At 37.9% G+C, this 22446-nt stretch overlaps 1 long non-coding RNA gene across 1 annotated transcript in view; it reads left to right on the top strand.

Annotated features, from left to right (window-relative positions):
* Positions 1–21733, top strand: part of LOC103226768 (uncharacterized) — an 87729-nt gene extending 65996 nt beyond the window's left edge. Inside the window, exons 3-5 of the long non-coding RNA XR_005242372.2 lie at positions 212–259; positions 20045–20230; positions 20812–21733. This is a non-coding gene — a long non-coding RNA (uncharacterized lncRNA). The remainder of the gene's footprint in view (positions 1–211; positions 260–20044; positions 20231–20811) is intronic.
* The last annotated feature ends 713 nt before the right edge of the window (positions 21734–22446 follow it).

Raw genomic sequence — 22446 nt, 5'->3', positions numbered from 1 at the left:
GTATCATAGGCTTTACATAACATAATTATAAATAATTGATTGACAGACTCTTCAGAACTAGAAGGACTTTAATAAAGGCTGCCTCTTATTGGGGGATTGACAATGTACTGGACACTGTTCTAGGCACTTTACACTATTAATCCATTTTTAAAAATTCATTGTTACTAAGTCATGGTATCGTGATATAAACATTATTATCCCTATTTTACAGATGATGAAACCAAGGCACAAATCTAAATGACTCCCTAAGATCACACAGGTAGGTGATATGGAACTGGGAGTTGGCCCAGGCTGTCTGATTCCAAAGTCCTTTCTCTTAATCTCCATCTTAGCTGTTCTTTTGTGTTATCTTTAGCCATTTTCTATGTCAACCACTTCTACCTAGTGGAGATGCTTTCAGTTGTAAGTTACAGAAAACCCACTTCAAAACGGCTTCAACTGTATAGAAATTTTTTTGGCTCATGTAACCAAAATGTCCAAAAATGGATCAGACTCTAGGTAGAGGTTGAGCTGGGCTCTGGCTTGATTCCCTGTAATTCTCACAGCCCCCTCTTTCTCCAGATGTCAGCCTAATAGACATCTACAGAACTATATACCCAGTAGTGGGATTGCTGGGTTGAATGGTAATCCTGTTTTAAGTTCTCTGAGAAATCTCCAAATGCTTTCCACAGTGGCTAAACATATTTACATTCCCACCAGCAGTGTATAAGCATTCTCTTTTCTCCACAACCTTGGCAGCATCTGTTATTTTTTGACCTTTTAGTAATAGCCATTCTGACTGGTGTGAGATAGTATCTTATTGTGGTTTTCATTTGCATTTCCCTAATGATTGGTATATTGAGCATTTTTTTATATGCTTATTGGCCATGTGTATGTCTTTTGAGAAGTGTCTGTTCTTCATTGCCCACTTGTTAATGGGGTTGTTAGGTTTTTGGTTGTTGACTTGAGTTCCTTATAGATTCTGGATATTAGACCTTTGTCAGATGCAATATTTTCTCCCATTTTCTAGGGTATCTGTTTACTCTGTTGATAATTTCTTTTGCTGTGCAGAAACTGTTTAGTTTAATTAGGGCCTAGTAGTCAATTTTTGTTTTCATTGCAATTACTTTTGAAGGCTTCGTCATGAAATCTTTGCCTGGGCCAATATGCAGAATGGTATTTCTAGGGTTTTTATAGTTTTAGGTTTTACATTTAAGGAGTCCTTTCCACATTGCTTGTTTTTGTCGCTTTTTGGAAGATCAGATGGTTGTATGTGTGAGGCTTTATATCTGGGTTATCTAACCTGTTCCATTGGTCTATGTGTTTTTGAACCAGTACCATGCTGTTTTAGTTACTATATCCCTGTAGTATAGTTTGAAGTTTGGTAGTGTGATGCCTCCAGTTTTTTTCTTTTTGCTTAGGATTGCTTTGGCTATTCGGGCTCTTTTTTTGGTTCCAAATGAATATTAGAATGTTTCCTTCTAATTCCGTACAGAATGTCATTGGTAGTTTAATAGGAATAGCGTTGAATCTATAAATTGCTTTGGGCATTTTAATGATTTTGATTCTTCCTATTCACAATAGCCACAAAAAGAATAAAATATCTAGAAATACAGCTAACAGGGAGGTTAAAGATCTCCACAACAAGAATTAGAAAACATTACTGGCCAGGCACGATGGCTTGCGTCTGTAATCCCAATAGTTTGGGAGGCCAAGGCGGGCAGATTGCCTGAGGTCAGGAGTTCGAAACCAGCCTGGCCAACATGGTGAAACCCCATCTCTACTGAAAAATACAAAAATTAGCAGGATGTAGTGGCACACGCCTGTAATCCCATCTACTGGGGAGGCTGAGGCAGGAGAATTGCTTGAACCTGGGAGGTGGAGGTTGCAGTGAGCTGAGATCGTGCCACTGCACTGCAGCCTGGGCAACAGAGTGAGACTCCAAGTTTTTAAAAAAAAAAAAAAAAACCTTATTAAAAAAATCAGAGATGACAAAATTAATGGAAAACATTCCATGCTCATGAATAGAATTTCTTTCCTGAGAGTTTTTCTCCTAATTCTGCCCCTCTCTCCCTAACTGAGACTTCTTCCTTCCTGCCAGCAGAGCAAATTTTATAAAACTCAAATTCAATTATATGCTATTTCTGCTTACATAACTTTAATAACTTCCTGATACCTATAGGAAAATATTCAAAATTCTTAGAATGTCTTAAAAATGCTTTCACAAGATGGTCTTGTCTTAACTTCCCAGCCATATCTCGGGACACTTCACACATACACTCCTGAATTTGCCATACTGAACTTCTTTCTCTCTGTGTGTTAAACAGGATTTTTTGTTTTAATGCCATGCCTTTGTACATTCTGGCCCTCATTTCTGGGATATCCTCTTCTACTCTTCTCCACCTACCTAAATCATATTCATGCCTTAAGAACCAGCTCACACATTACTCACTCTGTGGCTACTTCTGTAAAACTGTTAGGCAAAGTTATTAATACTTATCTTTACTATATTCCCATAAAATTTTATGTGACTCTATTTCTCTACTTAACACATTGACTTGTAATTTTTTACATGCCTCTCTCATGAAGAAAGAGATGCAATTTGTCTTTGTAATACCTCAGCCTAGGTACATGGTACCCAACGAATACTTTCTGAGTTATCATTTGTCAATGCACCAATCTGAAACAATATATTGACCACTGAGCATTTTCTTTTATTGTTTGAAAAAAAAAGTTACTGAGTGCTTTCTCTGGGCCAGGTACTGAGTTAGTGTCTAGCCCCAAAATATGGCATAGAGGCTTCACTGTATTTGAAATAATTCAGGTGATTTTTGGAAAGTTTGATGCTTATTTTGGCTTTGGTAACCTTCTATGGCATATCAAAGTGAGAACTGTCATTGCCAGAAGTTGATTGTGTGCTATTATTTTTCTTCCTGTACATAGAAATTTCTTGATAAGGCAAATGTGATTTGATACCCTTCCAATATCACAACTAAGATGATGGCAGTCCAGTACTGAAATATTTGACATTGCCCTCTTTTCTCCCAGGTAATTTCATGCCTCTCATGCAGTTAAATATAACAAACAAATAAAACAAAGTGATGTTTTAAAAGTTCACTGAAGCACAAGCTTTGGGATCCTAACTTCTACTTCTAAATCCATTAAGGCATGCTGCCTTTGTTCATGAATATTCTTATTTTAAATATGCACAAAGCATGAACAACTTATGTCATTTCTCCATCATGAGAAGAATTCATTAACACCACAGTGAAAAATTGTCAGGTAGTATTTCAGAATTGATTCAATTATTTCTGGATGCTATGGAAGGTATTCATCTTCTCTCTAATTAATAATTTTAGAAGCAGAATTGGACCCTCTTTTTAAATTTCCAAGCAATACTTTGTTGCAAGTGGCTTTCTCACAAAGAAGCATTTTGATTTTTCCTTCTTTATAGTTACTTGTTCTTTGCCTCAAGGATGAATATATTTCATCAAAGCATAGAGAATTGCTATTCTTACCAAATGATTATTCCATCAAATAAAATTAGGACAACACATACTATGCATTTAGAGAAATTGCGTTTTTGAAACAACCCAAAGCTAGGTTAATGCTGGATAGTCATTTCACAAATAATGTAATATTGCTGTAAGCATTAGCAGGTCTAAGCAGGGTGGTCTGAATTTTGATGTTAAGAAGAGAGAATTTATTTTCAACATCTTCAATGAATAATTTGAAGTCCAGTACATGTTGAGTTTTATGTTTCTTAGTTTTGAACATTAGAGAACTAGGGTGTGACATTTTGTGGTCTCTCTTTCAAGTCCCGAGGAATGTAGTTTTGCAGTACAAAGTGGAGAATGAGGCAATGAAAAACAGAATGCAACAGACCTCATTGTTTTAATATGTCACTGCCAGCTGTCATTAGCCCTAGTGGGAGGCCTCAGATGGCAACTCTGTCTCTAAGGATTGGCTGGGGATCTTCACATTGCATCCATCATTTCATCACAGATCATCTCAGCCTCTCCTGGACTGTGACCAACTGGCTTACTCAAGGGACTGGCTTTGCTGTCCTGACATGATGGCAAGCTGTGGCACATCATGCAGACTGAAGTTCAGCCTGCCTCAGACTCAGGATAAAGACACATTTGGGACAGTCTCTCTCAGCCTCATTGCAGAGAGAAGAAATGTATGGCAAGATGGCATATGGAGTATTAATTTGTGCAAAATGCTAACTGATGTGAACTTACTGTTTTCCTGTTGAATTGCCACCCTCTCCCTCATGGGTACTGGGGAAGGGAGCCCCTGCTGCCGAGGAAGAGTCCACTGGTCAGAACAAGGAGCCGTATTCTTAGCTTCCTCAGTCAAAAGACATCTTGGTACGAGACCATAAAGACTTGATGTAGGCCCACTGCCAAGAGAATAGGTGTGTCTTTCTACACTTGCTCTTTAGCAAAAGGCCAAGAAGCAGTAAGTTTCTCTTTTTGACTTTCATACTAGATAAAATGATTTCATAGGAATGAGGAGCTCAGAAAATAAGTAAGTTAGAAGCATTGTCGGGACCACGTGTTCTACCACTCCCTCACATTGGGAGTCTGGAGTGTGTGTGGATGTGTGTGTGTGTATGTAGGACATGATACAACAAACTTTAAGTGGGAATATGTGTCAGTCATCTCATGTCCTGCTACTCATCTAGAATCTTGGAAGTTAGGAGCCTCATATGACACAGGGATGGTGGAATGGGAGAATCCACATCTGAGAGAAGTGGCAGTTTGGCCAAGAGGTCTTGGAACTGAGAAAGTAGTAAGCACAGAAGTGAGTGCACTGTGTCAGCAGTCGGTTAGGATTGGCACTGATGCAATCCAGGTGGGTAGCAAAAGAGAACCCAGCCACTTCTAATTGCCCTGTGAGGGTATCATATACTTCACACATGCCATCTAGCTCCACACGAGTCAAGTCACACCATTACAAAGGATGTTCGCATAGGACGGAGAGAGAGGGAGACTGAAAGACTACCTGCTCTACGACCACTGCAGAGTGGCGGTTCCTTAACTACCTCCCATTCTCTGCATCCCACGAGTGTGGGTTAGGGCTAAAACATGAGTGCATATACCTTAAATGTGAATAAATGCAAAATTAGCCTTAACTAAAAGGAATCAGTGAATTGAATGGAGGAAAATGGAAACGGACTAAATTCAGAATTTTAAGATAGTGTGCAAAATGGGAGCTCGTGATAGATAATGCATTTGTTAGAAGAAATAGTTTTACTTCAGCATCTTTGAGAATTTTGTGGAGGATTGTGACTAAAACATGCACAATGCAGATGTGGAACAACAATCAGGAGAGAGCAAGATGGTAATTATGAGTGTGGATACAGTCATGCATTGCTTCACAGCGGGGGTACGTTCTGAGAAATGCATCATTAGGCGACTTTGTCATGCAAACATCATAGAGTGTACTTACACAAACCTAGATGTTATAGCCTACTACACATCTAGGCTACGTGGTATAGCCTAGTGCTCCTAGGCTACAAACCTGCACAGCATGTTCCTGTGCTGAATAGTTTAGGCAACTATAACACAATAGTAAGTATTTGTGTCCTTAAACATATCTAAATACAGAGAAGGTAAAATAAAAACATGGTATAAAAGATAAAAAAGATACAATTATATGGAGCTATACTACTGTAGACTTTATAAACTCTGTAGAATTAGGCTCCACTAAAATTAATTTTTTAAATTTTCAGTAATAAATTAACCTTAGCTTACTGTAACTGTTTTACTTTATAAATTTTTAAAATTTGATTTTACTCTTTTGTAATAGCAGCCTAAAAAACACATCGTAAAGCTGTACAAAAATATTTTCTCTCTGTAAATCCTTATTCTATAAGCTTTTTACTATTTCTAAAAGTTTTAATTTTATTTTTACTTTTTAAACTTTTTGTTAAAGACACAAGCATACACATTAAGCTAGGCCCAGACACAGTCAGGGTCATCAATATGACTGTCTTCCTCCTCCACATCTTGTCCTATTGGAAGGTCTTCAGGGCCATAACATGCATGGAGTTGTCATTTTTTTGTGATAACAATGCATTCTGGAATATCTCCTAAAGGACCTAAAGGACCTGCCTGAGGCTATTTTACAGTTAACATTTTTATATAAATAAGTAGAAGGAGTACATTCTAAAACAATGATTAAAAAGCGTAGTAAATACGTAAGCCAGTAACATAGTAGTTTATTATCATTATCAAGTATCGCTACCTATATAATTGCATGTGCTAGACTTTTATATGAATGTCAGCAAAGTAGGTTTGTTTACACCAGCAGCACCACATCCACGTGAGTAATGTTTTGCATGATGACGTTACCACAGCTATGATGTTACTAGGCAATAGTAATTGTCTAGCTCTATTATGATCTTATGGTACCATCATCTTCTATGCTGTCTGTCATTGCCTGGAATGTTATTATGTGGAACATGATTGTAAATGTATATATACATATACATATATGTGCAGACAAACATATACACGTATGGGAACACATGTATATATATTCAGAATAATCTGCTTTCGAATGCAAGAATTTTGTGAAATTCATGAATTCATGTCAGAAATGTAGTCGTGATCTGATTATATTGAGGACATTTTTAAGGTGCATATTTGTAAAACTGTATTTAATATAGTTGAGCCAGTTATAAGCCACTTAAGCCCCTTTCCTTTCCCATGCTTTTGCTGAAATATGAGGTGTTTTTTTGTTTGTTTGTTTTTGCAGTGTTTTCTTCTCCATGATGCAGGTTGGTGAGCATATGTGTTGGGACCTGGTGAGACAGAGAGAGAGAGAGAAAGAGACAGAGAGAAAAACAGAGAGAGAGAGAGAGAGAAGGACAGAAAGAGAGAGAGACAGGGAGAGAGAGAGACACACACACACAGAGAGAAAAACAAAGAGAGAGAGAGAGAGAGAGAACCAGAGAGTCAGAGAGACATAGAGATAGAGAGGTCCCAGGAGCAGCAGCAGCTCTCAGCCCCTAAAAGGAAGCCACTAATGGTCTCTGCTCTGCAGTTGCCCTGGTAGCATAGGCCACCCTTCCTCCATTATAACTGATCACAAACTGCTATAATAAAAGCCTGTAACCACAGCATTGCAAAATAGAGATTCTCAAACATACCAGGAATCACCAAACAACTGAGAAAAAACAAATTAAAGAAATAGAACTGATAGAGAACAGAATACTTAAAAAATACATGTCATTAATATCCCTGAAAACACTCAAGAGATACCCTATTAATAAAATAAGACCAAGAAATTCTAAGAAAGAAAATATGTCAAAAAGTAAACATGTATAAGAGTCAAAATACTTTTCAATCAAAAGTAACAAAATAAGCTGGGCACGGTGGCTCACGCCTGTAATCCCAGCACTTTGGGAGGCTGAGGCGGGCGAATCACCTGAGGTCAGGAGTTCGAGAGCAGCCTGGCCAATATGGCGAAACCCTGCCTCTACTAAAAATACAAAAATTAGCCAGGTATGGTGGCAAGCGCCTGTAATCCCAGCTATCCAGGAGGCTGAGGCTGGAGAATGGCTTGAACCCGGGAGGTGGAGGTTGCAGTGAGCTGGGATCAAGCCACTGCACTCCAGCCTGGGTGACAGAGTGAGACTCAGTCTCAAAAAAAAAAAAAAAAAGAGTAACAAAATAAAGTGTAGCAATATTATCAGTTAAAATATAATCTAAGGAATATTTTAACTTAACATAGGGTAATTATTGATAAAAAAGCATAATCCACCAAAATAATGATAGTCATTAAACTTAAATTTTGAATATGTACTGCAAAGATTGATAGAATACAAGAAACAAGTAACAACTACAATAAAATGTAAAGTATTACTATGCTTTTCTTTTTTTTTTTTTTTTTTTTTGAGACGGAGTCTCGCTTTGTCGCCCAGGCTGGAGTGCAGTGGCCGGATCTCAGCTCACTTCAAGCTCCGCCTCCCGGGTTCACGCCATTCTCCTGCCTCAGCCTACCGAGTAGCTGGGACTACAGGCGCCCGCCACCTCGCCCGGCTAGTTTTTTGTATTTTTTAGTGGAGACGGGGTTTCACCACGTTAGCCCATGTTGGGATGGTTTCGATCTCCTGACCTCGTGATCCGCCCGTCTCGGCCTCCCAAAGTGCTGGGATTACAAACTTGAGCCACCGCGCCCGCCCTACTATGCTTTTCAAAATTCAATTGTTTGAGTAAACAAAAATAAGAATTGCTATAAATTTTTTTAAATGAACAAGTTTGATTATGTATCTCTAAGAAAAAGAAAATATATGTATTTTTCAAACTTTCCAAATTAAATTAACCAGGTAGGAAATTTGAATTTGTAGCAAATTCTAAAGAATATGTCATATACGTTACACATATTTTTCTTTTTAAAATATTTTTATCTGTCTTTGCAATCTGTTCTCATGTTTTTTTCTTTTTAAAAATACTTTTAACATAATACAATACATCTAAAAATTAACAATTAAAATACAACTAAAATATCTTTTTATGAAAACTTAAAAACATTTAGAAAACTGTTGACTAAAGAGTAAATAAAAATGAATAATAAATATCATAAGTGAACAATGAGAAAACAGTACATTGCAATGTGTGAAATGTGGTTAAAGCTATAGGCAGAGGGAAAATTTTAGCCTTAAGTGCATTTGTTAGTAAAGAGAATATATTGGGGGGAAAACCACTAAGCATTCATACCAAATGCACAGGAGGAAGAGAAAAAAATTGAACTGTTAAGAATAAAAAGTAGGAGAAAGTGGAAACAGTAAATGTATAAACTGTTTTTGGTAAAATACAAAATCTTTGCGGATTGGTCAAGATAAAAAAGACAGTACAAGTACATAGTATAATAATAGAAAGAAGAGAATGAACACAACTCAAGGTAGAGGGAAGGTTTTAGAAAGAGAAAATAATAGCAAATACAACTTTGTATTATTTTATCTGTAACTTATATGAACTGTGTAGGCAAAAATAAATAATTGAATTGAATACATCTTGTTGTTCAAATAATGTTTGCCTAGGGCTACTTGTGACCATCTTTCTGGACACCTGGAGGAATCTTCTTATTTGCAGTAGAAGAGAATAATCCTGCACCCAAAGAGAAGCAAAGCTAAGAGATATTGTTGAAATAGAGATGGCAGGAGAGAGAAATAGAGGAAGAGTGAGCCCTGGCCAGAGCCACTCTGTTTGGTACTCCAGTATGGCTCACTTCTTGGAGTTGTATTAGAGAACACAAACTAAAGAACATAGCAAAAAATGGCTTCTGGAAACTCTCTCATGTTTGATGTCTAAAAGAATACCTTCATAGAATAATACAATACAATGAAAGGTGTTAGGTTGTCACATGACAAATGGCCAATATGTTCTTTCAAGGAAATAAGTGCATCTTGCCCATATCTAGTTTCCTACATTTAATTTATCTGTTTCTGAAACATCTCAGATTAGCCAAACACTCTGTAAATGTTCAAGAGGGTACTTATTTCTAGAATTGTACTTTTTTTCTTCAACTATTAAATTGCTTAAAGTAGGGAATTAATGCCTAGACACTGAAATAGAAAAGTGATTAACTTTAATGGAACCACATGTTGCTAAGGATGGAAATAGATTTAATTGGCATTGGGCTTTAACAAAGGAATTTTAGTCATAGTCTTCAACATTCTCTTTTTTTTTAAAACCATGACCCAGGAAAAATCTTCCCAAGGACTATATTTCATCGTACAGAACAGAGAATGGTTAATGCTGGTGCCCAATAGTAATTTTCAAATCTATTTATAAATGAAACATGAATATGTGTGTTGCTTTGCGGAGGGAGAAGAACAAGAACTTTTTAAAAACCTACATATAATCTCTGTCTTAAATAGATACCTTTTATGCAGTAGTTTCTCATCACTGCTTGACTTAGAAGTTTTATGAGAAATGTTGTATCCAGTTTCAACATAACACTGGAAAAAGATTTATTTGAAGTCTGATCCTTCGGTTTAGGTGCTGCCAGGAAAACGATTTAATATGAAAAGACTCTCCTTCATATGTCTGAAAAACAAGCACAAGAAAGAAGACCTTAAAAAATCAGAGTGCATTAAAAATCATTAGGAAGTAACTCTAATTTGGGGGCAGGGGGCAGTTCCAACCAGGTTTCTTCTACATAGAATTTACACAGGAAAAAAAAAAAAATCACCATCATACTGATCTTATATGTAAAACTAAGGCTTCTATTCTCCCCCATCATTTCACTAGTGACACGAGTTTGACTAATGGATTAAATATGAAAATCTCAAAAGGGAAAAAGTATCTAAAACTGAGTTTAAATCAAAATTAAACATCAAGTCCAACAGGTCCAGCTGGCCCTAGGGAGATGAGGCAGCAAGTGTAGGGGATTCAGCCATGAAGAGGGAACAACATTGGAGATAGTCATGAGGATGGTTCATCCTAAATGAACTGTCTTTTTTACCTTTCTTTTTCTTTTATTCCTTCGGATGATTCTTTCTTTTTCTGAGGGCTCCACTCTTAAATATTTGTTCTTTGGGTCCCAAATATTTTTTTCTTATCTATGCCTTGGCTTCATTTACCAGGTCCAAATGTTGACACCTGCCATGTATGGCAACTTCATGCCACATTTTCAGTGTAGTGTCCCATCTGTATTTATTTACTTTATAATAGAGTGTTGGCAATCTCCTGGAATGCTATTTTGAACTTATCTTTATGATTATACTCCTGAGATAACACACCTCACAGCTACACTGAGTCCATTAAAGTTATGGTGACATTGGCTCTAAGCCCAGCTAGAAAAAAAAATATGCCTTGACTTCCAGTGAGTGGAATTTCTGAGTCACACATCCTCGCCCTAGTGTCATGTGCAGATGCATCCTCAGAAGATCTGAGCAATTCTGAAGAGGTATTTCCATGTCTTAGTCAAGGATCTCCAAAATAATTAGCTAATTATTTAATGTATTCAAAATGTATTCAAAATGTATTTTTTATCTTCATGTGGTGTCATAAAATTTTCATTCCAGGAGACCATGCTTGATATATTTATTACATAATTTTCTAATGAAGACAAAAGGTTCAAAAGGGACTATGATCCAGGATTTTCATTTCTATTCCCTGAGGCGCCAGGTACTAACTCTTGATCATAATTTGAGAAAAGCAAGGTTATTCTTCTACCCACCTCTCACACACTGTTAGTGGAAATGTACAATGATATAACAACTTTGGAAAATAACTTGGCAGCTTGTAAATAGTTGAACATAGACTTGCTATATGCTCTAGTCATTCTATTCCTAGATTTAGCACGTGTTCAGACCAAAACTTATAGCTGCTTTGCTTGTAAAAGTCAAAAACTGGAAACAACCCAAATATCATCAACTGGTGGATGGTTAAAACACACTGTGACATCGTCCCACAATGAAATACTATACAACAATAAAAGTGAACCATTGATACATACTGCAACATGGATGAATCTTAAATGTTTAAGCTGAGTGAAAGAAGCCAGAGGGAAAAGAGTATATACTACATGACGTCATTCATATAAACATCTATGACATGAAAACTAATATGCAGTCTCAGAAAGCAGATTCATACATCGTTGGGAAGGGGTGGGGAGAGTGGGACAGAAAGATAACAAAGATAAAGGAAAACTTTTGGAAGTATAGAAATATTTATTATTTTGAGTAGATAATGCTTTCACAGAGTAAACATGCCAAAAAATTCCAAACTTCGTACTTTAAATATGTATAATTTATTGTATATCAATAATATCTTAATAAAACTATAAAAAAACTTACTTGGTTCCCAATGAATGGTTACCTCAAAAATGCCATATTAAATTCCATAAATGAGAGTACAGACTTATTTTCTCTAGATGCAAACTTGCAATCCCTTAATTGATGTGGAAAGACAATATTTTTTGAGAATTTCGTCTTTGCTCACAATTCTTTTTTTAAAAAGTGAAAGATTCTCTTAAAGTGCACTGAGATTGGTACATTAGTCACTTTCACACAAAATTATAAGTAAAGGTCTTTTCCACATGGGTTTTGTGGGGAGGGAGGCAGGATGCGAGAATGTGTTCTCTGCTCTTTTTGTTTGTTTGTTTTTTCTCATGTTTCAAAAGGCAATTTGGACAGATTTGATATTTTCTTAAGGGACAGCAGATATATTGAAGTGGCTACAAATGTGGGTTTTAGGCCAGGCATGGTGGCTCATGCCTGTAATCCCAGCACTTTGGGAGGCCAAGGTGGATGGATCACCTGAGGTCAGGAATTCGAGACCAGCCTTGCTAACATGGCAAAACCCCGTCTCTACTAAAAATACAAAAATTAGCCAGACATGGTGGCATGTATGACTGTAGTGCCAGTTACTTGGGAGACTGAGGCGGGAGAATCACTTGAACCCAGGAGGTGGAGGTTGCAATGAGCCGAGATCTCACTGTTGCATTCCAGCCTGGGCGACAGAGCGAGACTCTGTCTCAAAAAAAAAAAAAAAAAAAAAAGGGGGTTTGGGTTTTAGAGTTAGCCTCTTCTAGCTCAGATCCAGCTCTGCTCACTTTTGGTCAGTGAATTAATCTCTCTAAGCTTTAATTTCCCCATCTTAGAGATGGGGATAATAGAACAACGTATCTCATAAAGTTGTTTTACTGACCAAATAACAATGCAAATAATGCATAAGAAACCTTTAGCATTGTGCCAGGCATAACACACAAAATGTCAGCTCTTATGCAAAAGCCTTGACAAGTTCCCACTGACTGTGGGGAAACCTAGAACTGAGCAGCCTGAAATGGTAGGGGGCAAAGAAGGAGGCTAGTGGAGACCACTATAAAATTATACTTTGGCATGTTTCCATTGTTTGGAGAAATAATACTACACTGCTGGTGTAAACCAGAGAAATAAACATGGAGGCAAGCGGCGATGCAAGAAGTAATAAAGGGACTTAGCTAACACTCTGTGCAAATACATAAACAATCTGAGAAAAAGACATTGGAAATACCATTCTCTGTGCCACCAGAGTACTACTTTCAACCGAAATGCACTTTTTTGGAGGTGGTGGGAAGTGGTTTGTATTTTGATAATAGACGCAGTCGGTGGAGAGAAAAAGGGATGGATAAGGTAGTTAACTCCTGTCTAGTCCCCGGTTCTACTAACTGCCCACTCAGCGGCAGCCTGAGTAGGATCTTACAGAAAACAGAGCAGCCAGTTTCACGGGCCAGCGTGTAGCCAATGCCTGAACTATTTCTGCATTTATGTTGTTTCTTTCTACATCCTGTGCTTAGCTACCTTTGATTGCTTGATATGCTACCCACACACTCTTGAGTTAAACTTCTTGTATTAATACACAAGTGTTTTCTTCATGAAGCTGTTTCTCGTGAAAACTTTAAAAGGTGAGGCTGAATTCCTTGCATTTCTTTTGTCTACGCCCTGATTTCTTTGGCACAGCAGCAGTTCTTAGGTTTTGGACATTAAAACATATGTTAATAATCATTGATTGAACTAATCTAGCACATATACCAAAAGGTGGCTGATTTCTCTGTGATGGAATGATGAATAAATATGGTTTGAAATGTCTGCCACCTGTAATCCTCTTATGAAATATGTTTTGATGGTTATACTTACTGTCATCGTCATTGTCATCGATTGACAGTTATTCTCATTGTCATTGGGAAAGCTCAGTTGATAGCTTTTTTGGTTTGATTTTTCAATTCTTCTTCACCCTACCCCCATTTCAAATTTACATTGTTTAATCACTAAGTTGATTTAGTTTGAGATTTTATTTTGGAAAATTTCATGACACCTCTCTAGATCCTTTGCTCTTTGGGTGTCATTTTGGGTGACATTATTTATTCCCTGCTGATGGTACATTTCTTATCCGCCTATGCCACAGTTGAATGTGAACAGTTTAGCTTTCTTGTTTGAACATGGAGATTATATTCTTTCCATGAGTACCTATAATGTGCCAGGCACTGGGGGAGTTATGTTAGCTTTTGAATTCTTTTTTCTTTGCGAATGTCTTTTTTATTTGCCCATATTCTTTCTGTGAGCTTGTCAGCTGCATCTGCTGTGGAGAACATTTTTTTTAACATGGTTATTTGTTGCCAGGGATAATAGGCATCCTAGTTGCACTCTGCCCAAATCTCTGGGAATGATCCATCAAGCAATCCTACTGATAAGCTGTAGAAATGGTTCGTGGAAAGAAACAGAAATGAATTGGGCAGTTAGAATCAGCTGGGGAATGTATTTTTAAAAATAGTTTTATTTGCCCTCACATGGTTTGTGGCTTGAGGCATATTAGCAGTTTTTGCTGAAAGCACACTGGAAGACAAAACAAGAACCAGAGTTTTTACTAGATATATTTGTAATTGCATATAGAATTTAATTTGTTCAGTTAATTTGTATGTAAACTAATTATGAACGTTGACTGTAGTAAAATATACTATCCCCACGCCCCATCATTTGGTAGACTAGAATGTAAACTTATTAGTAACATATAACAATAATCCTAAATTACGCTCCAGGGCAGCAATGTTTACAAGAGAAAGATCTGTTTTACACGTCCCCCTAAGGTCCCCTGCAGGTATGTGCAGGACCTGCAGAATATAATTCTTCTCCTCAAAGAGAGATCCAAAAACCTAGGAGGAGAGCGGGGGAGTAATCCAGGCATTGGTGCTACTCAGAGAATGACTATTACATGAGTAGATACATGTTTAATGTGATTAACACCTTCATTTGTATGTATATTATACTAACAGAGTCTCTTTCTCTTTAATCTATTTTACTGAAGATTAGGAGTGGGATTAGCATCAGGCAGATGAAAAACACAACCAAGTCCTGCCACATAATTAAGATACACAAAATATCTTTATTCAGGATGATGCGGAACGGCTCTCAAGTTTACAAAAACTATTAGTTAAGTCACCATTTTAACTCTGCCATTTATTTAAGTACTCTATTTGTGAATAGATTTTACATAAAATGATGCATCCCATTTTTTAATGGCCAATTCTTTATTTATTTATTTTTTTTGAGACTCAGTCTCACTCTGTTGCCCAGGCTGGAGTGCAGTGGTGTGATCTCAGCTCACTGCAACCTCTGACTCCCAGGTTCAAGCAATTCTCCTACCTCAGCCTCCTGAGTAGCTGGGATTACAGGTGTGCACCACCACACCTGGATAATTTTTTTGTATTTTTAGTAGAGACAGGGTTTCACTATGTTGGCCAGGCAGGTCTCGAACTCCTGACCTCAGGTGATCAGCCTGTCTCAGCCTCCCAAAATGCTGGGATTACAGGAATGAGCCACTGCACCTTGCCCAGCCAATTCTTTTAAGAGTGTTTTGTTGTTGTTGATTTAAAATTCAATAAAAATTAGATTAATTTGTTTCCTAAAATGAGACATTGGAATTGTTTGCTCTGAACACAAACATATTACTTATTTCAAGTTAGCAGAACAAATATTTACGAACATTTTAAAGAAGGATTTCATCTTTTCCAAGCCTCTACCACTTGAAAAAAAAAGCATCTCATTATTGTAAATATTGACAGTGTTTAAGTTGTTTGGTATATAGTAGGTAGTTCCTAAATCTGATGACTATGTGGATGAATGAATAAAAAAGTAGAAAAACTAAGGACAGGACTAAATTGAAAAAGGATTTTCTTTCAGAGAAAGCATACTTCTACGGTGGATGTTAGCTATGCTGTTTGCACAAATGCTCTGAAAATGTTTTTCAGCTCAGGTACTGTAGAAATAATGTTTTTCTTTTCATGTCTATGCCCCACCACATTTCTTAACTAAAATTATCTGAAGATCAATTGATCAACGTGTTAATTATGAGTAAAACAATGTGCTAACTACAACTAACCTGCCTCCCCCAGGCAATATGCAGTATCTGTCTACTTTTTCGATACCGTGGGAGATCTGTCTTTGGAAGTGGTCATTTCTACCTTTTTGAGACGGAGTCTGTCGCCCAAGCTGGAGTGCAGTAGCGCGATCTCGGCTCACTGCAAGCTCCGCCTCCCGGGTTCACGTCATTCTCCTGCCTCAGCCTCCTGAGTAGCTGGAACTACAGGCGCCCACCACCACGCCCGGCTAATTTTTTGTATTTTTTAGTAGAGACTGGGTTTCACCATGTTAGCTAGGATGGTCTCGATCTCCTGACTTCGTGATCCACCGACTTCGGCCTCCCAAAGTGCTGGGATTACAGGCGTAAGCCACCGCGCCCGGCCTCTACCTTCTTTTAAACCTGCAACTTTTGTCCTGCCACCCTCATCTCGATCTGGCTCAGAGAATATGGAGAATATATGTGCTAGTGTCCCACTGTTCCAAGTTTAGCAGGTCCACACTTCTGGTCTCATTTCTACTCCCTCTTTGTGTTCTTAGCCCACCGCCCAGTACTTAGTTCCTGATACAGCCCTGCAAAGACCCAACTTCTGCCTCTTATCACATGAACCACCAGATCTGGGTATGGTATCTGTAGCTGGTTATTATAGGGGTGAGCCCTTCAGATGGAGGCGATGGTAAAAACAGCCCTGAATTGGAAATAAGGAGACTGGTTTGCCACTCACAAATTGTGAACCCTTGGATGGGTTATTCAGCTTCTGTGGCTTCTCTATCGTCTTCTGCAAAAATGATATTTAATGATAGATAGGTCTTAAACTCTATTCTGGATCTAACAGTCTCTGTTACATAAAATGAGCCATTTCAAGATAAAGAGATATAACTGGAAACTTTTGACCCATGGACTGTGGAACGTTTACTTGTGTTCCTTTTGCATAAATATTATGAAAATTGTTCTTTGAAAAAACAATCTATTGTTACATAGTACTGCATCCTTGCTTTTAGAAACATTTTTAAAAGACAAATTTGGAATTTTTCACCTTCCCTGGTATATTCCATGGTTTTGGATAAAGGGGTTTTAAGAACTTTGTATAATTACCAAATCACTTCAAATGAATGAAAACTCACCTCAGTGTAAATGAGAAGCAATGAACGTTCTAACTTATTTTGTTTCAGACTGAAGCCTGAGCAATACATAAATAAGCAAGCAAAATAAAACCCATTGGAAAAATCACATCTGTCCACTGTCATCACATATAAAGGCACATTGTGTGGTCCTGAGAAAGATTACACAGTGTCCAGAGGAGGAAGTGCTTTCTCTCAAAGAAAGGGAGAAATGAATAACTAGAGAAGCAAAGAGTTCTGTGAGAAAAATCAAAGACTGGGTGGGTAGAGTCGGAACTAGAGGAAGAATTTAGGCAAGAGGAAAACTCAAGGACAAATAGAGGGTTCAACTGTTCAGGCTTGTAAGCACCATCTGAAATTGCAAAAGAAAGGAAAAATTGAGTCTGGGATATGATTAGGACAGTCATATTGTGTATATTTAACAAAATATAATGGAAGAATGAACATGATGGCTTATTTTTTCATTCAGTTTCCCTATCTACAATTTAGCATTTAAATTCTAAACACACGGATGTAACCTCTATGATAGCTGAGTTATACACAGCAGGATGGTTGCGCCATCTAAAGACAACAAGCCATCTAAACATAAAAACTGCAGGCCCCAAAACACAGCATGCTCAAATTCCTTTTGTTTCTTCTACTTTTGTTTTAGCTTCTGGAGATACACGTGCAGGTTTGTTACACGGGTAAATTGCATGTTGCTGAGGCTTGGTATACGAATGATCCTGTCACTCAAGTAGTGAGCATAGTACCTGAGAGGTAGCGTTACCAACCTCCAGCCCCCTCCCATCCTCCTTTCTCAAGCAGTCCCAAGTGTCTACTGTTCTCATCTTTGCGTCCATGTGTCTTTAATGTTTAGCTCTCACTTTTCAGTGAGAACATGTGGCATTTGGTTTTCTGTTCTTGTGTTCATTCACTTAGGATAAAATGGCCTCTGGCTCCATCCATGTTGCCGCAAAGGACATGATTTCTTTCTTTTTGTGGCTGTCTAGTATTCCATCGTGTATATGTACCACATTTTCTTTATCCAGTCCACCATTGATGGATGGGCATCTTTGTTGATTCCTTGCCTTTGCTATTGTGAATAGTGCTGCAATGAACATATGAGCCTGCGTCTTTTTGGTAGAATAATTTATTTTCCTTTGTGTATATACCCAGTAGTGGAATTGCTGGCTCTCAGTATCTCCCAGTAGAGGAATTGCTGGCTCTCAATATCTCCCAGTAGTGGAATTGCTCATTCTTGTTAAGTTTTTTTAAGAACCTTTCACACTGCTTTTCTCAGTGGTTGAACAAATTTACACTCTTATCAGCAGTGTGTAAGTGTTGCCTTTTCTCTGCAACCTCAACAGCATCTGTTGTTGTTTGACTTTTTAGTAATACCCATTGTGACTGTCATGAGATGGTCTCTCATTGTGGTTTGGATTTGCATTTCTCTAATGATTAGTGATGATAAGCATCTTCTTCTCATATATTTGTTGGCTGCATGTATGTCTTCTTTTGAGAAGTGACTGTTCATGTCATTTGCCCATTTTTTAATGTGGTTTTTTGTTTGTTGAATTGTTTGCATTCCTATAAAGCAAAAAAGATCTCCCTAACTTGAAAGTAAACAGTGGTACTAAAATTTGTAAGCCTAGTCAAATGTAGGCTATTCAACAGGTGTGCTGTCCTTCATAGGTAATTCTAAGAAAAAGGAAAGGAAATGGATAAATCTGGGTATGGGATTGCTTTTGTGGCAGACAGTGTTTATTGGCTTACCCAGTACTTAACCTCAACCTTTTCTTCCTTTTCAACCTCAGTTATAGAGGTTGAAAATGTAAAGTGCTTGCGTTCCCGAGTCTCCTTTAGAACTGAAAAAGGCTGTGTGGCTAATGACAAGTAAGCAGACATCTGCTGGGATGTTTCCTCATCCTCTTCTATCTGCTCTAAGGAGGACATGGGCTCTACAGCTGTGTCAGCTGCCTTGTGGCCTTGAGAAGAAGGACAAATGAATTAAACAACAGTCATCACATCACTGAGCTACTGAACCAACGTTACGAGCCGCTTCAGATTTTTACTATGTAATAAAAAGAATTCTCCATTTTCTTAAACCTTTGTTAATGAGTTTTACTCTTATGGATGAAAACATCCTAATATACCTTCCAGAGAAGACAATTCTATTCTGCGCTTCCACATCATGGCTAGTAGCACTCTGATTCCAAGCGAGATAAGATTGTTTTGCTTCGGGCATCTTATCCTGCTTTCCATGAGCAAATACAGTCTCTTCCCAGGGCATCTTGGCAAATGGACACATGTGCTTGCCAAGGTGACTCTGCTATCCTGTGTGATGGGAGGAGGAGGGGTAAAGTTTGGTTTCAGAAATCTAAGTTCTCTGCCCTGAGCAGAGACAGACAGGGTCATAGAACTTGGCCTGTTCCATCCTCTGTATCTCGCTTCCTCCCCTCCCTTTTCTATAGGATAAGCAGAAAGACAAAGAGCTCAGTGTTTCTCTCTGCCTAAGGAAGCGTGCTCTCTGTGTGTGTGTGTGTGTGTGTGTGTGTGTGTCGGTGTGCATGCACATGTGTGTTTGGGGCTGGTGAAGGTGGTAGTCTCTATGCCTTCTCCACCTTCAGTAGAGATAAGACAGGCAGGGAAGGTGGAAGGGAGTCCAGCGACACAATCAAAAGGAAGGAAACTCTCACTTTAAGGTCAGCGGTAAAAAGCAGACTCCAAGCTTGCTACAAACAGCAGTAGTGAAGGAAAAGCCTCGGTGTAGAAATAAATACAGAGTGACTTAAATGCCATGAGGAGGGGGGCATAAAAAAATTCAAGAAAATGTATACAGAGTAATAATTTTGGGTGGAAAAACAAGTAATGGTTACAGAAAAGGGAGAAGAAAGTGTGGAAAGATTATCCTGATGTGCTTACTTTCTCTTCTAGCCCTTAGATTATATATTATATTAGCCATGAAAATAACAAGTCCTGGAAAAGAAACGTGTACATGATGGGTGTGTTAATTTCCTTCACTATAGTAACCTGTTTACTATCTATATTTAATTCACAACATCATGTTGTATGCCTTAAATGTACATAATAACATTTATTTTTAAGAAAAGAAAGTACAGAGAGAAAAAAGGATGGAATACACATGAATGCCGAACCACGTTGGATATGTAGCGGTTCATGAAGATATTCCATGCAAGGCCTATCTAGTAGAGCTTCAAATCTATTTGAATAAAAATGGCACTCATTGAGGACATCTGCTTTCTGTAATGTCTACACAAAGTCTTACCAGGGGTAAGAAAATCTTTGCCATAGTCTTTTGAGGTCTTAATAAAAATCATGAAATTTGTGACAGAGACCATTGTTGCTATAGAACAAGCAGAGACATTTAGGTATCAAGCCATTAATGATAAACAATATTAATATGATTATTCATTATAGTGTGACCTGGCATCTTATTCGTACTGAAACAAGATGACATCACATAATGCTAATATAGAACAATTAGTTTACTTCGTTTAGCTCTCAAACACATTTAAGGTTAACTTTCTTAATCATGAAAGAAATCTGACTTCAATTGTAAATATCTAAGAGTCCCTAAGATCTGAATGGGAGATGAGAATTCCTCTGTTAATCATGAAAATTTGAAACTATCTCATATCCTGTAGAATGAAAACAATTCCTTATATGAATTTTGAGTTTCTTTCATAAAAATTATAGCGTGCTATTGGTATTTTGGAAAGTATTTACAAATTATTTGTGGACCATTAATTTTCTTTTCTGAGAAAATTAAGTGCATTAATATAACTACTTATATCGGGAGTTAGAGTTGGGTACTCCTCATTTACATTTTGGTTCTCTGTCATCTTTACTAGGTCTTCTTGGCTCTTATTGACTGCTGATGAAGGAGGAGTTTATAAAGAAAACAAGTCAAAACCTGAAGAACTCTGCTACTGAGAGCAACACACATATTTTCCCAGAGTGCCAAGTTGAGAAGAAGAAGTACAAAGCTTTGTTAATATTCTGAACAGTACTGCTTAGTATGATCTAATTGATGGATTTTCCATGGACTCCCTAGAGACTGAAAAAGGTTTGACTGTCAGGAAACTTTCCTTGTGTTTATTCTTCAATATTCCTTTTCATACTTTCCAATCATCATTCCCTGTTAACATCCCTTGATGGGTCACCTTAAGTGATTCTTCGTTTGAATGGCATTTATAACGTTTTATATTTCCCTGTTAGTTTCTATCTTGACAAAGTACATATTTTCTTAATCTTCACTCATAACATTAATTAACTTTTCCAACATTTTAAAGCTCAGTTAACATTTCTTTACATATGCCTCTGTCTTTAAAATATGAGATCTGAATGTACTGGTATCACTAAAATTATCTACAGAGTTCTAATACGATGGAAATTGTGCTATAAAAATTTGTTCTTACATAATTTGCTTCAACGGAATTCCTCCTGAACTAAATACTTAGTCTTTACATTCTTTAAAATAACTGAAATTTCCCAGAGGAAAGTCTGAATTGTTCATTTAACCTTGTGTGATGTGTGTTGTCTGTATCTAAAACAGCAAAGTGGACACACCCTGCATGCTTAACATTTTTGACTTTTCTTTTTTTTTGAGATCAAGTTTTGTTTTTGTCACCCAAAATGGAGTGCAGGGGTACAATCTCCAGTCACTGCAACCTCCGCCTCCTGGGTTCAAGCGACTCTCCCACCTCAGCGTCCCAAGTGGCTGCGATTACAAGTGTGCACCACTACGCCTGGCTACTTTTTTTTTTTTTTTTTTTTTTTGAGACGGAGTCTCGCTCTGTGGCCCAGGCTGGAGTGCAGTGGCCGGATCTCAGCTCACTGCAAGCTCCGCCTCCCGGGTTTAGGCCATTCTCCTGCCTCAGCCTCCCGAGTAGCTGGGACTACAGGCGCCCGCCACCTCGCCCGGCTAGTTTTTTGTATTTTTTTAGTAGAGACGGGGTTTCACCGTGTTAGCCAGACTGGTCTCGATCTCCTGACCTCGTGATCCGCCCGTCTCGGCCTCCCAAAGTGCTGGGATTACAGGCGTGAGCCACTGCACCTGGCCAACTGTGACTCATTTTTAAAGTGGTTTGGCAATAATGCTATATATGTATAATGATTTTCAATAAAATATACAACTATACATGGCCTGTTATCTTATTTTAGACAGAATAATCTTAGTCTTGTACTTTCATGTGTTAGGTTGATGGCTATATTTGGTGAGGAAAAAATAGGGTAAAATAGATCTCACTCATTTCAAGAAATAGTCAGTTTTCTTTGCAAGCATTTGCTCCCCTTCTCCTTAGCCCACCAGTGTGGTAAATGAGTCTTCCAGCTATGAGGCTGTTTGTACCTCTGTCTGGGAGGAGACTTTTGGGGCTTTGGTTGCTGCTATTGACTTGGAGGGGCTTTGAAGGCCCCCTTGAAGATGTCACGCATGACCTCTGGACTGTTGGCATCTTTCAAGAATCCTTATGAGACACTAACTC

Source organism: Chlorocebus sabaeus, chromosome 21, assembly GCF_047675955.1.
Source record: "Chlorocebus sabaeus isolate Y175 chromosome 21, mChlSab1.0.hap1, whole genome shotgun sequence".
Taxonomy (NCBI): Eukaryota; Metazoa; Chordata; class Mammalia; order Primates; family Cercopithecidae; genus Chlorocebus; species Chlorocebus sabaeus.
Note: the sequence above shows the minus strand (reverse complement) of the source record. Positions and strands in the feature narration are given on the sequence as shown.